Below are 16,252 nucleotides of genomic sequence, written 5' to 3'. Positions count from 1 at the left end.
ATGATAGAGTAGGTTGAGGCTGCTACCACCGTCCATTAGGACTCGTGTCATGTGAAATCCGTCGATGATTGGGTCGAGTACCAATGCGGTCGAACCGCCATGACGGATGCTAGTTTGATGATCACGACGATCAAAGGTGATCGGGAATGACGACCATGGTTTGAATTTTGGGGCGACTAGCTCTACCGCATAAACGTCCCTGAGTGTGCGCTTGCGCTCCCTTTTGGGGATGTGTGTAGCATATATCATGTTCACCGTTGAGGCGGAAATTTCTTCCGCCCCCAGTGTTCGGCTGCCGGGGCTCCTCGTCTTCGTCATCGCTCTGCGATTCCCCTTCCTTGTTTCCACTATTTACCTTGCTGGCTTGCTTAAAGACCCGACAATCTCTGTTAGTATGGTTGACTGGTTTGTCTAGGGTGCCATGTATCTGGCACGGGCGATCGAGTATGCGGTCCAAGCTGGATGTTCCTCCATTCCTTTTATAGGGCCTCTTACGCTGGCCGGACTTGGATCCACTGAATTCGGCATGAACTCTAGTGTCATCGGTGTTATCGCCATTGCTTCGGCATTTGTGTCTGTTACGCCGAAGCTTGCTGGTGCTATTTTTGGCCTAGGAGGGGCCTGCTTCGTTGGCTGTGTTTGTACTGCAAGCCAGCCAACTATCCTCTCCCGCGCAAAAGTGGGTCATAAGTGTCGTGAGGGTTGCCATGGACCTCGGCTTTTCTTGGCCGAGGTGGCGGGCGAGCCATTCGTCACGGATGCTATGCTTAAAGGCCACTAGGACTTTCGCATCCGGACAGTCAATGATTTGGTTCTTTTTCGTTAGGAACCTAGTCCAGAATTTTCTGGCGGACTCTCCAGGTTGTTGAACTATGTGAGTTAAGTCATCAGCGTCAGGTGGCCGGACATAAGTGCCTTGGAAGTTGTCAAGGAAGGCTTCTTCCAAGTCCTCCCAGCTGCCGATGGAGTTTTCGGGCAGGCTATTTAGCCAGTGTCGAGCTGGCCCTTTAAGCTCTAGTGGGAGGTATTTGATGGCGTGGAGGTCGTCTCCACGGGCCATGTGGATGTGGAGAATAAAGTCCTCAATCCATACTGCGGGATCGGTTGTTCCGTCGTATGATTCAATGCTGACAGGCTTGAACCCCTCGGGGAATTCGTGATCCAGCACCTCATCCGTGAAGCAGAGAGGGTGTGCGGCGCCTCTATACCGGGCCGCGTCACGGCGCACCTCCGACGAAGTCCGTCTACGGTTATAGGCCCGGGTGTGACGAGGTTTGTCACGTCCGAATAGGTAGTCGTCATCCTGATTCGGGAAGCGTCCTCGCGATCCGTAAATTGATCTGGTGTGTTCTGCTCTATTGTCCAGATCCTGCTGAAGGTCGTATGTATGGTCCCAAGCTGTTCTGTCCCTATTTTTGCGAGGCGGTGGGGCGGGTTGTTGTTCGGCCTGAGTTGCAGTTTTGTCCCGACCGCGGGGTGGTTGGTCCGCCGCACTATCCCGACCACGTGGTGGTCGGTCCACATTGCGTGAGGGGGTATGGGATCTGGTGCCTCCTCATCAAACTGAGGTAGCAGTCTGCGCTTTGGGTAACTCTAGGCTGGGCGCTTGAGGCCGTATTCTTCGACTGCCAGGACATCAGTCCACCTGTCAATGATCAGGTCTTGATCAACATGGAGCTGCTGCTTCTTCTTCAGGCTTCTTGCAGTGGCTATTAGCTGGCGCTTGAAGCGCTCCTTCTCGAGGGGTGACTCAGGCATGATGAAGTCCTCATTGTCGAGGCTCTCATCATCCTCGGAGACTGGACGATAACTATCATCATTTGGGTCATTGGGCATGGCCTGTTTATCAGGGTTATCTTGCCCGTTGTCTTGTTCCTCCTGTTCGGATGCAGCCCCGACAGGGTCTTCATTGTTTTCGGCGTCACCTGGAGTACTATTTTCTCCGGTGCCAGTGTTTCCATCTTTTGAGCGATGAGGCTTAGAGCGGCGTTTAGGGCGCCAACGCTTGGACTATGCCTCAGAAGGTTTATTCGCAACTGGATCTCCTTTGTCATCGTCACTAGCTTTTTTAGGTGTGTCGACCATGTACACATCGTACGAAGAGGTGGCCGTCCAACATCCAGTAAATGGCGGGTCTTGGCCTTGATCCTTGTCGGCATCGTCGTCCATACCGTCGATGTCTTCGGAGCCATAATGAAGCACGTCGATTAAGTCATGGACAGTAGCTATGAAGTGGGTGGCGGGTGGGAAGCGAAATTTCCCATAATCAGCCTTTGGCTGGAACCGAACATAGGTCGGCTGTGAGTCCTTCTCCAAGGACAAGTTCTTTAAAGAGTTTAGCACATCACCCAAAGGTGAGTGCTGGAAGATGTCTGCGGCGCTAAATTAGAAAACCGAGGACCGATCCAGCTCGGTGTCCGCAAGCGTACCCGGTCCGGAACTTATAGCCGGAGACAAGTCCGGAGTTCCGTTGACGCAAATATTGTAGGGCGTCGAGTCTGCGTGCGGCTCCAGCGCCGCGGACTCGATGGCCTCGGATGGCACGATATGCTCCGGTTCTAAGGCCGTTGCAGCAGCAGGAACCATCTCCTGGATGTGCTCCGATGACAGATTTAAGTCATGTTCATCGGGGCAAGGGGGAGCCATCGCTGCAGTCTCAAATCCATTGAAGATCAAGTCTCCACGGATATCCGCGACGTAGTTCAAGCTTCAAATCTGACCTAGTGGCCAGGGGCATAGCTATCGATCTGCTCCAGATGGCCAAGTGAGTTGGCCCGTAGTACGAAGCCGCCGAACATGAAAATCTGTCCGGGGAGGAAGGTTTCTCCTTGGACAGCGTCACTATAGACGATTGAAGGGGCCATCGGACCTTTCGTCGATGGCACAATGGAACTCTCAATGAAAGCACCAATGTCAGTGTCAAAACCGGCGGATCTCGGGTTGGGTGTCTCGAACTGTGCATCTAGGATCGATGGTAAGAGGAGACGGGGGACAAGATGTTTACCCAGGTTCGGGCCCTCTCTATGGAGGTAATACCCTATGTCCTGCTTGATTGATCTTGATGAATATGTGAAAGCACAAGTGCTCCCTGGGTGGTTTTGGTAATTAATGTCAACATATCTCTTGTTGGACTAACACTTTTACCTAGTATGTTTCAGATAAGTTCAACAATGGAGTGGCATGGACTAGAGGATGTGGAACCCCTTCAAGATGCTGAGGACAAAGGATTGGCTCAAGCTTCAAGATCAAGACTCTACATTTTCTATTTTAGTTATCCAAGATCACATTGAGTCTATAGGAAAAGCCAATACTATCAAGAGGGGATGAGGTGTTGCTTAATGGCTTGCTTGCTCAAAGTGCTTAGTGATATGCTCCAAAACCCTCAACTACCTTCCCACATCCACATATGACCTAAACCAAAAGTCAAACTCGGCCCCACCGATTCTTTCTATCCGGCGCCACCGAGTTTCAAATGTCATAGCCACTGCCACAAACCCTAGCAATTCGGTTTCACTGATAGGGATCTCGGTCTCACCGAGATGGGATTGTAATCTCTCTGTTTCCCTTTGTAACGTTTCGATCTTACCGAGATGAGCGATCGGTCCCACCGAGATTGCAATGTAAACTCTCTGTTTCCCTTTTGTAACATTTCGATCTCACCGAGATGAGCGAATCGGTCACATTGAGTTTACCTGACCAACTCTCTGGTTAGCTTATTACCAAAATTGGTCTCACCGAGTTTGTGTAATCGGTCACACCGAGATTATGTTATGCCCTAACCCTAACCATATCGGTCCTACTGAGTTGCATCTCAGTCCCACCGAAAACCCTAACGGTCACTAGGTTTACTAAATCGGTCCGACCGAGTTTTTCCCTTCGGTCTCACTGAGATTGGTAAATTGAGTGTAACAGTTAGATTTTGTGTGGAGGCTATATATACCCCTCCACCCACTCTTCATTCGTGGAGAGAGCCATCAGAACATACCTACACTTCCAATACACATTTTCTGAGAGAGAACCACCTACACTTGTGTTGAGGTCAAGATATTCCATTCCAACCATATGAATCTTGATCTCTAGCCTTCCCAAGTTGCTTTCCACTCAAATCTTCTTTCCACCAAATCCAAATCCTGTGAGAGAGAGTTGAGTGTTGGGGAGACTATCATTTGAAGCACAAGAGCAAGGAGTTCATCATCAACACACCATTTGTTACTTCTTGGAGAGTGGTGTCTCCTAGATTGGCTAGGTGTCACTTGGGAGCCTCCAACAAGATTGTGGAGTTGAACCAAGGAGTTTGTAAGGGCAAGGAGATCGCCTACTTCGTGAAGATCTACCGCTAGTGAGGCAAGTCCTTCGTGGGCGACGACCGTGATGGAATAGACAAGGTTGCTTCTTCGTGGACCCTTCGTGGGTGGAGCCCTCCATGGACTCGCACAACCGTTACCCTCCGTGGGTTGAAGTCTCCATCAACGTGGATGTACGATAGCACCACCTATCGGAACCACGACAAAAACCTCCGTGTCTCCAATTGCGTTTGAATACTCCAAACCCTTCTCTTTACATTCTTGCAAGTTGCATGCTTTACTTCCCGCTGCTCATATACTCATTGCATGCTTGCTTGATATGTATTGTGTTTGTTAAACTTGTTCTTAAACTCCACTTAAACTTAAGAATATTAAAAACTGCAACTTTTGGCAATTAGTATCTAATCACCCCCCTCTAGAAACCTCTTCTCGATCCTTTCAATTGGTATCAGAGCATTGGTGTCCATTGCCTTGGTTTAAACACCATTGGAGGAAGATGGATGTGTCTAGTTTGGGGAGTCTTAGACATAGAGTGCCTATTCTTGATGGAGAGTATTTTCATGAGTGGAAAAATGAAATGCTTGAGATTTTCAATGAATATCATTTGAACAAGTACATTACTAGCCCTTGTGCACCTCATGTTGATCCTTTGCACCCTACCCTAGATGAAGATATTGACATGGTTCGCAATCTTAGAACTTTTAATCTTATCACTAGAGGCTTGCCTAGAAACTTGATTGGATGTTTGCCAACTCTTAAGTGTGCCTACACCATATGGAAATTCCTTGAGGAACTCTTTCCTAATTACTCCTTGAAAGATCTAGATGAAATCCTCCATAAGTCTATTGCTCTGATTAAGATGAGTTCCAATGATCCCAAATTTGGTGACTGCTTATTTGAGCTTACTGATCTTACGAGTGCCAAAGGAGATGTTGGAATCATTAGCAATATCATTTCCAGAGCTATTAGAATTCATAAAGATAACTATATAAATGATCATTTATCTAATGAATTGCCCTCTCTAGGAATTGATCAATCACAAGATGATGTTGAACATGAATACTCGGATGAGGATGATGATGATGATGATAGTGACTATGATCTCGATGATGCGATGAGACACTTTGGTCTTATGGCAAATCTTCGCTGCTACATGGCTGGAGGAAAGGAATGGGTCCTTGATAGTGGATGTACTGATCATATGACCAGAGATAAAGACATGTTCCGTGAGCTTGCTAAAAATGACGGCCCTCGAAAGTATGTCACTTTTGGTGATAATTCAAAGGGTAAGGTGGTTGGCCTTGGTAAGGTGGCCATCTCACATGATAGCTCCATACAAAATGTCATGCTCATTGAATCTCTTGGCTACAACTTACTTTCAGTGTCTAGACTTGCTGATTTCGGTTTCAATGTCCTATTTACTGAAGTAGACTGCCAAGTGTTTCGTAGAGATAATCATAAAATGGTCTTTACCGGTATACGTAGAGGAGATCTTTACATTGTTGATTTCACTAAAAAGGCTCAACCTAAAACTTGCTTAATTGCCAAATCTTCTAAAGGCTGGTTGTGGCATAGAAGACTAGGTCATGTTGGTATGCGAAATCTTGATAAGCTTATTAAAGGTGATCATATCCTTGGAATAAAAGATGTCATATTTGACAAGGATAGACTTTGTAGTGCTTGTCAAGCAGGGAAACAAGTTGGAGGAAGTCACCGCATGAAGAACATCATGACCACAAGAAGACCACTCGAGCTACTTCACATGGATCTCTTTGGTCCAAATGCCTACAAGAGTCTCGGTGGTAACTCATTTGGTCTAGTCATAGTTGATGATTTTTCAAGATTTACGTGGGTGTTCTTTCTTGATGACAAATCGCAGGTCCAAAAGATCTTCAAAAACTTTGCTAGGAAGGCCCAAAATCAGTTTGACGTGAAGATCAAGAAGGTTCGGAGTGACAACGGAACGGAGTTCAAGAACGCAAATATGGACACCTTTCTTGACGAAGAAGGGATTTCACACGAGTTCTCGGCTACGTACACACCTCAACAAAATGGAGTTGTTGAAAGGAAGAACCGGACTCTTATCGAGATGGCGGGAACAATGCTTGATGAGTACAGAACGCCAAAGCACTTTTGGGCGGAAGCGGTTGAGACAGCTTGTCATGCAATAAATCGCTTGTATATTCACAAGCTACTCGGCAAGACGACATACGAGCTCCTCACCGGTAACAAACCCCAAGTTGGATACTTTCGAGTATTCGGCTCAAAGTGCTACATTCTTGATAAGCATCATCGTACTAAATTTGCTCCTAAATCTCATGAAGGTTTCCTACTTGGTTATGGCTCAAACTCTCACACTTACCGTGTCTACAACAATTTCACCCGAAAGGTTGAAGAGACGGTAGATGTGAAGTTTGATGAATCTAACGGCTCGCAAGTAGAGCAATTGCCAATTGATGTAGGAGACAAAGACCCTTCGGAAGCAATTCAAGACTTGTCCATTGGAAAGATTCATCCAATGGAAGTGAAGGAGAGTACCTCGTCCGTCCAAGTGGAAGATTCTACCTCACGACAAGGTGAACCAAGAGTTGGTACGGAAGCATCCACAAGTGGGACACGCCAAGATGAAGAAAACGAGGGAGCAGACCAAGATGAACATCAACAACCTCCTTCTCCACCACGACAAGAGAACGACAACGTCAACAATGAAGAAGGCCAAGAAGAAGAACAAGATGAAGAGAATGTTCCACCCCGACCCAAGCAAAAGCTTTCACGAGTTCGAGCAAGAATTGCTAAGGATCATCCCGTCGAGCAAATCTACAATGATATCCAAACCGGGAGAATCACTCGCTCTAAAACTCGTTTAGCAAACTTTTGTGAACATTACTCATTCATCTCTAGCATTGAACCTATGAAGGTTGAAGAAGCATTGGAGGATCCGGATTGGATAAACGCTATGCATGAAGAGCTACACAACTTTGAGAGAAATCAAGTGTGGACATTAGTCGAGAAACCCGACAACAACCACAACATCATTGGTACCAAATGGGTGTTTTGCAACAAGCAAGATGAAGATGGACAAGTGGTTCGCAACAAAGCACGTCACGTCGCCCAAGGCTACACACAAGTTGAAGGTATGAACTATGGTGAGACATATGCTCCCGTTGCTAGACTTGGGTCCATTCGCATCTTACTTGCTTATGCTAATCACCATAATATCACCTTGTACCAAATGGACATTAAGAGTGCTTTTCTAAATGGCAAAATCGAAGAGGAAGTTTATATTAAGCAACCTCCCGGCTTCGTCAATCCTAAGAAACCTAATCATGTTTACAAACTTCACAAAGCCCTTTATGGTCTTAAACAAGCTCCTAGAGCATGGTATAAATGCTTGACCAGGTTCCTTATTGAAAAAGGCTTTGAAATTGGTAAAATTGATTCTACTCTTTTTACTAAAAGGGTTAACGGAGAACTATTTGTGTGCCAAATCTACGTTGAGATATCATATTTGGTTCAACTAACCCTCATTTTAGTGAGAAGTTTGGAAAGCTAATGTCGGAGAAGTTTGAGATGTCTATGATGAGTGAACTCAAATTCTTTCTCGGTTTGCAAATCAAGCAAACTACAGAAGGTACCTTTGTCTCTCGAACGAATTACACCAATGACTTATTCAAGAAGTTCAATATGCAAGAATGCAAAGGTATGACCACACCCATGCCTACTAGTGGGCATCTTGATTTGACAAAAAATGGTGAACCGGTTGATCAAAAGGTTTATCGCTCTATGATTGGTTCATTGTTATATCTATGTGCCTCTCGTCCCGATATTATGCTGAGTGTGTGCATGTGTGCACGATATCAAGCTGCTCCTAAAGAATGTCATCTTAAGGCTGTGAAAAGGATAGTGAGATACCTAATCCATACACCAAATTTTGGCATTTGGTATCCTAAGAGGTCCTCTTTTGATCTTGTTGGCTACTACGGATTCGGACTATGCCGAAGACAAGGTTGATAGAAAGTCCACTTCGGGTACTTGTCAATTCCTTGGTAGATCTCTTGTGTCTTGGTCTTCCAAGAAACAAAACTCGGTATCCTTATCCACCGCCGAAGCGGAATACATTGCCGTTGGTTCATGTTGCGCTCAATTACTTTGGATGACCCAAACTCTTAAAGATTATGGGATATATGTGAAACATGTTCCATTGCTATGTGACAATGAAAGTGCTATTAAGATTGCTCACAATCCCGTGCAACATTCTCGAACTAAGCATATTGAAGTTCGTCATCATTTCATTCGAGATCATGTTGCAAAAGGGGACATTAACCTTAAGCATGTTCGCACCGATAAGCAATTGGCGGATATATTCACTAAACCACTTGATGAGAAAGTGTTTTGCAGGTTGAGAGGTGAATTGAACATCATTGATGCTTCAAACTTGGAGTAGGAACTCCATTTGATACATGCGGGGCATGAGCCTATGACTAATCCTCGATATTTCTCTTATGATGCTATTCATATGTCTTGGATATATTTGTACCTTGCATGTTATCTAACCCGTGTAGGTACTTGGTTGAATCTAAATATATGAGATTGCAACTCACTCACATCTTGAGCAATTTCTACATCGCCAAGTCTCTACACAATGGTGGTTGAAGACAAGGAAGCACGAAACCATTCAAACATATCCTTTGGCAAATTCCATGTTGAGTCTCATGATTGTCATTTTGGATACACAAGAGCTCTTCATTGCAAAGCTAACCCATGTAGGTAGATGAACTCAAACTCCAAGTGGTGCTCCCAACCCTTGATGAACTACATCAACCTTGAGCAACCCACACAAGTTCAACTACATGAACAAGATCAACACCACCACCCAAGGTATGTTATTCCATCTTAGAGAAGCTTTACTCCAAGTCATGAGTCAAAGCAACTCGACAAGATGTGAATACATCGAAAGGCTTAAACGAAAAATGGTAACCCCATTTTGAGCTTAAACGATGAGTATGATCTATGATCAAGTGCTCTCACTTGACTCCTAAGTCAATATACTCTAACATAGGTGACTTTGTCACCGACCATTTCTAGATGAAGTTCTCTAGTGTTTCTCCGTGCTTTTGCATTTGCATATTTGTTTCCCCTTTCAAACAAAAAAACTTCATCTAGAACTTTTAGTTTCTTTTCTTTCCTTTTTATTCTGCATTTTCTGCATCCAATTCATTGCAAATCTTTCAGTTAATTCCTTGCATATCCTTGTGAGATCTTACTTGTCTAGTGAGCTGAGGTGACAAGTGGTTTCACTTTGATGAACTCGGTCACACCGGTTTGTTCTCTTCGGCCCAACTGAAATCCTTCGGTGCAACCGAAGCACACAACTCGGAGTCACCGATTTCATCACAGGAAAACCAACTTGCCACTTATTCCTGATTTCGGTTTGCTCCAGCTCCACTCAATGGTTCTTGTCCTCTGCCAGCATCATATTAGACATGCTCCTTTGCTTTGTGACTCAAGGACCAACCCATTTGTATCACATGTCCAGAAGAGCCCTTCTTGGAAATTGATGTCAAAGGGGGAGAGAGAGAGATCACATCAAAGCTTAATCCTTCCTATAGGGGGAGAAAGAGAGAGTACTCAGGGGGAGAGAGTTTCTCAACTAGGAGAAAGTAATATCATCAAAGACCCCAGATGCTTGGTGTTCAAGAGGAGAGATGTCACATGTCTTTAAGAGGGGAAAAACATGTTTGGTTGCTTGCTTTAGCTCAAGCTCTGTTGTTTCTTTTTTGTTGCTCTGATTTTCTGTTCCCTATCTTCTCCCAATATCCCATGTAGATTCAGGGGGAGCAAGACATCTAAGGGAAGGAAATCTCTGATTTTATTGCATATCTTTACCTTTGGGGGCATGTCTATATCCAATGTGGTACTTAGTACTCACTCTACATGTCATCCCAGTCTTGGTTCTCTTGTGGTTTCTCTTGTTTGCTCTGGTCAGTAGGTGTATCTGTGTTATTTAACCTTGTTTGCCCAGGTTCATCCCATCCTAAGCCAACTCAAGACCACAAGGTAAGTATATGCATCACAGTCATGTGAATGAGAAGTTCTTGCTGATGTACATACTGTTTGCAAGAAGGACTCATGAGCATGAAGGTACATTTCTCACATTCACATCATTTTCTCTGATGCATATAGCCAAGATACATGTAACACATTGCTTACTCTGTCATGTTTACGCATTCACATGCTCCTATATTCAATATTCACATGATTGCATACATGTATGGGGAGCCTATGCATGTTACATGTCTTTCCAAAGCTTTACTTGCTATTCTCTATATCTTTATCTAAAGCTTTGATGTATGTTGTCATCAATTACCAAAAAGGGGGAGATTGAAAGCACAAGTGCTCCCTGGGTGGTTTTGGTAATTAATGTCAACATATCTCTTGTTGGACTAACACTTTTACCTAGTATGTTTCAGATAAGTTCAACAATGGAGTGGCATGGACTAGAGGATGTGGAACCCCTTCAAGATGCTAAGGACAAAGGATTGGCTCAAGCTTCAAGATCAAGACTCTACATTTTCTATTTTAGTGATCCAAGATCACATTGAGTCTATAGGAAAAGCCAATACTATCAAGAGGGGATGAGGTGTTGCTTAATGGCTTGCTTGCTCAAAGTGCTTAGTGATATGCTCCAAAACCCTCAACTACCTTCCCACATCCACATATGACCTAAACCAAAAGTCAAACTCGGCCCCACCGATTCTTTCTATCCGGCGCCACCGATTTTCAAATGTCATAGCCACTGCCACAAACCCTACCAATTCGGTTTCACCGATAGGGATCTCGGTCTCACCGAGATGGGATTGTAATCTCTCTGTTTCCCTTCGTGACGTTTCGGTCTTACCGAGATGAGCGATCGGTCCCACCGAGATTGCAATGTAAACTCTCTATTTCCCTTTTGTAACATTTTGGTCTCACCGCGATGAGCGAATCGGTCCCACTGAGTTTACCCAACCAACTCTCTGGTTAGCTTATTACCAAAATCGATCCCACCGAGTTTGTGTAATCGGTCACACCGAGATTATGTTATGCCCTAACCCTAACCATATCGGTCCTACCGAGTTGCATCTCAGTCCCACCGAAAACCCTAACGATCACTAGGTTTACTAAATCGGTCCGACCGAGTTTTTCCCTTCGGTCTCACCGAGATTGGTAAATTGAGTGTAACGGTTAGATTTTGTGTGGAGGCTATATATACCCCTCCACCCACTCTTCATTTGTGGAGAGAGCCATCAGAACATACCTACACTTCCAATACACATTTTCTGAGAGAGAACCACCTACACTTGTGTTGAGGTCAAGATATTCCATTCCAACCATATGAATCTTGATCTCTAGCCTTCCCAAGTTGCTTTCCACTCAAATCTTCTTTCCACCAAATCAAAATCCTGTGAGAGAGAGTTGAGTGTTGGGGAGACTATCATTTGAAGCACAAGAGCAAGGAGTTCATCATCAACACACCATTTGTTACTTCTTGGAGAGTGGTGTTTCCTAGATTGGCTAGGTGTCACTTGGGAGCCTCCAACAAGATTGTGGAGTTGAACCAAGGAGTTTGTAAGGGCAAGGAGATCTCCTACTTCGTGAAGATCTACCGCTAGTGAGGCAAGTCCTTCGTGGGCGACGGCCGTGATGGAATAGACAAGGTTGCTTCTTCGTGGACCCTTCGTGGGTGGAGCCCTCCGTGGACTCGCGCAACCGTTACCCTTCGTGGGTTGAAGTCTCCATCAACGTGCATGTACGATAGCACCGCCTATCGGAACCACGACAAAAACCTTCGTGTCTCCAATTGCGTTTGAATACTCCAAACCCTTCTCTTTACATTATTGCAAGTTGCATGCTTTACTTCCCGCTGCTCATATACTCATTGCATGCTTGCTTGATATGTATTGTGTTTGTTAAACTTGTTCTTAAACTCCACTTAAACTTAAGAATATTAAAAACTGCAACTTTTGACAATTAGTGTCTAATCACCCCCCCCTCTAGACACCTCTTCTCGATCCTTTCAATATGAGTGTTACAAGAGTGGATCTACCACGAGATCGTAACGGCTAAACCCTAGAAGCCTAGCCTGTATGACTATGGTAATGAATATCCTTTCCGGACTAACCCCTTCGGTTTATATAGACACCGGGGGGGGGGGTCTAGGGTTTACATAGAGTCGGTTACATAATAAGGAATCTTCATCTGCGGCCACCAAGCTTGCCTTCCACGCTAAGGAGAGTCCAATCCGGACACGGGTACAGTCTTCAGCCTTCATGTCTTCACAACCCATCAGTCCGGCCCATGGATAACAGGCCGGACGCCCGAGGACCCCTTAGTCCAGGACTCCCTCAACCACCACCTGTGAAAGCTAAAGGCGGGTAAGTTTATTTGGAAATTAGGGTGAACCGTGTGCGATAGACCAGCTAGCTAGAAATATAAAAAACAAACAACCCGCCTTGAGCGTTGGAAAAATCGGCGGATCCGCGCCACTTTTCCTTATTAACATACACGCATATTGTTATTGGACCATGCGCGATCTTGGGCACTCCCGCCCCGCATCAATTCCTTTACCCAAATTTTAGTAGCCGCCGTTCTTCAACCGTCGCCCACACTCCTCTAGCACCGACCTTATAGTAAAATTTTAGCAGCCAAGCCATTTGAACCGCCGCCCTCCCTCGTCCACCACCATTACTAAAATTTTCAGTAGCCTCGGCATATCCTCAAACACCACCCCCTCCATAGTCCCCACCCGCCCCTCCCCCCTCCAAACCCTAGCTTGCGGCCGCCGCCAACCCTGTCGGTCTACCCATTCCCCCTAGCTTAGATAATAAAGTTTAGGTTATCCAGCGATTTCCATACCGTTGCCCCACCCTCCTGAGTTTTTAGATGAGGCCTGCGGTGTCCCTCCCCGCCAGATCCACACCCCCTGCTCCAGAATGTCATAGCCTAAGCTCGACCACATACCCCGGGGAGCCCGACGAGCGTTCGGCCAAGAAGAGGTTTATCATGGCCTCTCCGGCGGACGTTGGCGAGGTGGCCGCCGTTCGCCCCGACCTGTCGATCCCGGAGCAACACATCGCCGCGGAAGCCGGCGAAGACGTTGACTACGTTGCCATGTCGAAGGCTTCATGTTAGCGGGCTAGCGTATTACTGTATCTCGGGAAAGCTGGCTACGACATCAAGCTCGTCCACACCGACGGCTTCACGCGGGCCATGTCACAAGTTAAGTAGTCCATCCCCTACCCCTCTCGTTCAACCACCGTCGATCTCTTCAACGGCCCTGCCGCTGATCTCCTCCGCCAAGCGGTCAAGGATTTGCGAGCTTTATACGCCATCGAGCCCATTTTGTCACTTCTGAAGGACACGTTCTACGGCGGCGGCTTGGGATCCTCAATTGCCAAGTCAGATCTCATCGACCACGACCACGAGGAGGGCACCCATGAAGGTTCTGAAGGAAATATGCCCTAGAGGCAATAATAAACTTATTATTTATTTCCTTATTTCATGATAAATGTTTATTATTTATTCTAGAATTGTATTAACCAGAAACATAATACATGTGTGAATACATAGACAAACAAAGTGTCACTAGTATGCATCTACTTGACTAGCTCGTTGATCAAAGATGGTTATGTTTCCTAACCATAGACATGAGTTGTCATTTGATAAACGGGGTCACATCATTAGGAGAATGATGTGATTGACTTGACCCATTCCGCTTAGCACTTGATCGTTTTAGTTTATTGCTATTGCTTTCTTCATGACTTATACATGTTCCTATGACTATGAGATTATGCAACCCCCGATTACCGGAGGAACACTTTGTGTGCTACCAAACATCACAACGTAACTGGGTGATTATAAAGATGCTCTACAGGTGTCTCTGATGGTACTTGTTGAGTTGGCATAGATCGAGATTAGGATTTGTCAATCCGATTGTCGGAGAGGTATCTCTGGGCCCTCTCGATAATGCGCATCACTATAAGCCTTGCAAGCAAAGCAACTAATGAGTTAGTTGCGGGATGATGCATTACGGAACGAGTAAAGAGACTTGCCAGTAACGAGATTGAACTAGGTATTGAGATACCGACGATCGAATCTCGGGCAAGTAACATACCGATGACAAAGGGAACAACGTATGTTGTTATGCGGGTTGACCGATAAAGATCTTCGTAGAATATGTAGGAGCCAATATGAACATCTAGGTTCCTCTATTGGTTATTGACCGGACACGTGTCTCGGTCATGTCTACATAGTTCTCGAACCCGTAGGGTCCACACGCTTAACGTTCGGTGACGATCGGTATTATGAGTTTAGGTGATTTGATGTACCGAAGGTAGTTCGAAGTCCCGGATGAGATCGGGTACATGACGAGGTGATGCGGAGCATCCCAAGGTCATCCCCATGGACCTACCATCGTCTCACCAAGTGCCCAGCAGACCCATGACACGAGCACGTGCAAGAGCTCTTTAAACCGAGGTATCATGGAGAAACTAAGGAGCAAGGAGAAGAAGAGGAGGAAGATGGACGTGAAGATGGATAAGAAGAAGAGCTGTGGAAGGAATCCCAGCCACCGGACGACCGGCCGGGACCGGACGTGTGGAGCCTGAAGCAACAGTCGAGCTCCAGCGAGCGGACGTCCGATCCGGACCGGACGACCGGTGCCCCTGCACCCGAGCCAAACGAGCGGACGACCGATGCCAACGGACGTCCAGCGACTGGACGACCGGCAACCACCAGAAATCCACTACACCAGCATCCGAGCCAGAATGAGCGGACGACCGGCAGCCATCAGACGTCCGGCCACCCTTGAGCCACTGGGCGTCCAGTCCCCAGCGGACGTCCGGCACATGGCTGTGTCCAGTTGCGGGCTAAGGCCCATGTACCCCTTCACTTTGCCCCCATTTGCACTAAGACTATAAATAGACCTCTCCCACCTCCTAGTTAGGGTCAGCAAAGGATTAGCTCATATTCCGTGTGAGAGCTTTGCTCATCCACTTGGTTACCTTCTCCTCGGAGATTCGAGCCTCCTATGGAGAAGATCCCCCAAGCGGATTCAAGACCCCTTTTAGGGAAGAACTCAAGACCTCCTCACGGAGAAGACCGGTTACCGTGTATCGTCCGTTGTTGACTTTGAATCTTGTATCTCCTATTGTGTTTCGAGGATCTAGCACTTGTGTAATCATTCTTGTTGGTTTAGTGTGTCTCTTGTGTTTCCATGTGCTTTCCCTTGTTTTCCTCCTCGTGTTCTTTGTGTTCATCGCGGGATCCGCTCCTTTCGTGAAAGATCGGGCCACTAGGGTTCTACCCTACATCATATTGGTATCAGAGCCATGTTGATCACAATTTCGGAGCCTCCCCGTTTTGTTGCTAGCCTAGTTTTTTTTGTTTTTGTCCCAAATTCAAAAATTCCCCACAAAAATAGCCCTATTTTTTGTGATTTGTTGGTGTGTTGAAATTTTGTTGGATTATCCGTGGATTTGCTTTGTTTTGAGTGTATCTAGCTTTTCCCCCTTGTCTCCACCCTTTCCATCCACAAAATCCGTCGGATTCGACGAATTTACACATCTCCACCATGAAACCTAGCTGTTCATCCCATGCGCAAATTTCATCCAGGCACCGGACGTTCGACCCCTACCGGACGTCCGATGACCGGCCCAGCCCGGACGTCCGACGAACCCTGACGAAACTGATTTTGTTAGTTTTAGTCATCACCACCACCCAACATTTCTGCATACGCACTCTTACCACCTATACACCATCACCACTTCCACATACCACCACCATTGCTTACCCGTTTCGCTCTCCGACACGTTTGCTACTTCGAGCTTTGAGAATTTGAGTTGCGGTTCCATATCCTTTTGTGTTTCGGCTATCTAGGTACGGTTCGACATCAACATCACCGCCGCTCA

The sequence above is a fragment of the Triticum aestivum genome, chromosome 3A, assembly GCF_018294505.1.
Source record: "Triticum aestivum cultivar Chinese Spring chromosome 3A, IWGSC CS RefSeq v2.1, whole genome shotgun sequence".
NCBI lineage: Eukaryota > Viridiplantae > Streptophyta > Magnoliopsida > Poales > Poaceae > Triticum > Triticum aestivum.
The sequence above is the reverse complement of the archived record's forward strand: the minus strand, read 5'-3'. Positions refer to the sequence as shown.